The sequence below is a fragment of the Protopterus annectens genome, chromosome 2.part0, assembly GCF_019279795.1.
Source record: "Protopterus annectens isolate FY-2018-M chromosome 2.part0, PAN1.0, whole genome shotgun sequence".
Classification (NCBI taxonomy): Eukaryota; Metazoa; Chordata; order Ceratodontiformes; family Protopteridae; genus Protopterus; species Protopterus annectens.
In genome coordinates this window covers 1,632,051,098-1,632,053,647 of record NC_056728.1, presented here as the reverse complement: position 1 = coordinate 1,632,053,647, position 2,550 = coordinate 1,632,051,098, and positions in this window count along the sequence as shown.

Here is a 2,550-nt window from a genome sequence, read left to right as displayed (position 1 = left end):
TCTGAGCCCTTTCTTATTTGCAGTGGTGGTGGACAGGTTGACAGATAAGATTAGACAGGAGGCCCCGTGGACTATGATGTTTGCAGATGACATTGTGATATGTAGTGAGAGTAGGGACCAGTTTGAGGAGACCCTGGAGAGGTGGAGATATGCTTTAGAGAGGAGAGGAATGAAGGTCGGCAGGGATAAAACAGAATATATGTTTGTAAGTGAGAGGGAGGGTAGAGGAATGGTGAGGATGCAAGGAGTAGAGTTGGTAAAGGTGGATGAGTTTAAGTACTTGGGATCAACAGTTCAGAGTAATGGTGAGTGTGGAAGAAAGGTGAAGAAGAGAGTACAGGCAGGGTGGAATGGGTGAAGAAAAGTGTCAGCAGTGATTTGTGACAGACAGGTACCAGTAAGAGTGAAAGGGAAGGTCTACAAGAGGGTAGTGAGACCAGCTATGTTATATGGGTTGGAGACGGTGGCATTGACAAAAAGGCAGGAGTCAGAGCTGGATGTGGCAGAGTTAAAGATGTTAAGATTTGAACTGGGTGTGACTAGGATGGACAGGATTAGGAATCAGTATTTTAGAGGGTCAGCTCAGGTTGGACAGTTTGGAGACAAAGCAAAAGAGGCGAGATTGTGTTGGTTTGGACTTGTGCTAAGGAGGGATGCTGAGTATATTGGGAAAAGGATGCTAAGCATGGAGCTGCCAGGTAAGAGGAAAAGAGGAAGGCCTAAGATAAGGTTTAGGGATGTGGTGAGAGAGGACATGCAGGCGGTTGGTTTGAAAGAGCAAGATGCAGAGGACAGGAAGAAATGAAAACAGATGATATGCTGCGGCGACCCCTAATGGGAACAGCCGAAAGAAGATAATGATACACACACACACACACACACACACACACACACACACACACACACACACACACACACACACACACACGTGTTTGTGTGTGTGTGTGTGTGTGTGTGTGTGTGTGTATTAACATGTAATTTTTATTGGTTTTCTGACAACATGGATTCATATGTGTTATATGAATAACAAAAAAAACATTGTATAACAGTGGAACACTATAACAACTCTAAAAATCACATTCTTATCAAGGTTATTTATAGTGACAATATCCACTTTTCAAAACAAGATATGTATATATTTTTAGATGACCAAGAATTTTAATATTTTCTTTAATTTGTGTTTATTCTATTATTTACATTTCTCATCTTCCATGTAATATCAATATTTAATATTGCATTATAACCTGGTTTTATTCAGGTTCCAAAAAATTGTATCACTAAATTCGAGCTTTTGTTTTTTTTTTCCAATACATTAATTATGTAATAAGGTTCAACTCTGCTTATCAGTTTTAAATATTCATTATGCAAGCTTCCCATTTGGTTATATGTGGTTATTTTCCTTCCCTTGCCATTACCATTTTTGGGACAAATGTTTACACTGTTCTTGTAATCAGCTCTTTCTTTTCTCATGCTAACACATCATTTTCTATTCACAGTCTGATGTGCTTTCTGTATCCATGTTATAGGCCAACAAAAGATTACTTCCCACGCCTTCATCACTTGCTGTACTATTTTGCTGTGCACATCTGCATTCCTAAAATATATGAAACATTCCTGCATCATTCACTGTGCATCTCCAGCAACACTTTACTTTCATATCCCTCCTTTTATTTGATGCATTATACCACATGTGTGATTTTCTTATCTGATGGTCCCATATATTTATGGGATGGGAGCACCATCCCACATTCCTAAAAAATGAAATTGATATATTGTGCTTGCCAATTACCTCCAGTTTTCCTGATCCTTTTTATCTGTTTTACTTCTTGTTCTTGGTTCCACCATTCAAATTTTATTGAGCTGACATTTGGGGCTGGAGTGTAACTCCCTTGGCCATTTTTTATGCCTATGCCCAGTATGGGTCAGATCACTTAACTTGTTTTGCAGCAGATTGATGAGTAAACTCGCTTCATCTCACCTCCCCACTAGCTAATAGTTTGTTGGATGGTGCAGTGGTGCAGCAGTTTGCGTTGTTCCTCACAGTAAGAGAATCTCTGGTTTGATTCTCAACCCTGGGCCTCCGCTGAAAATTCTGTCATTCCAAGTCAGACTTTACCAGTAAACAAATGTTAAATAAATTTATTCCTTCAAGGATCTCTGTTGAAGCACAGGGGCCAGTTGTTATTATGTAACTTGTACACATCAGAAACATATGAATTTGAGCATTTAATATTGTGCTACTATAATATGTTGACAGAAATCCAAAAAAAACGCTGACAGTCCTGTACTCAAAAACTTTTATTTGGGAAACCACAACAGTTAAGTGCTTTTGTTAGCATCCACAGGCTGACTTCATCAGAACTGAAATAAAACCAAAAACATGTTTAATTTATAGCATAAAAGCATCACCTGATTCAATTAAACAATCAAGTAAATAGTTCTATATGCTTAAAGTGCCAAATGCAATAAAAAATGCCATAGCCAGAAAAAACAACATAGTATATAAACACAAACAACTCTACACCCTAAAATAACTCGATCTAAAATTAA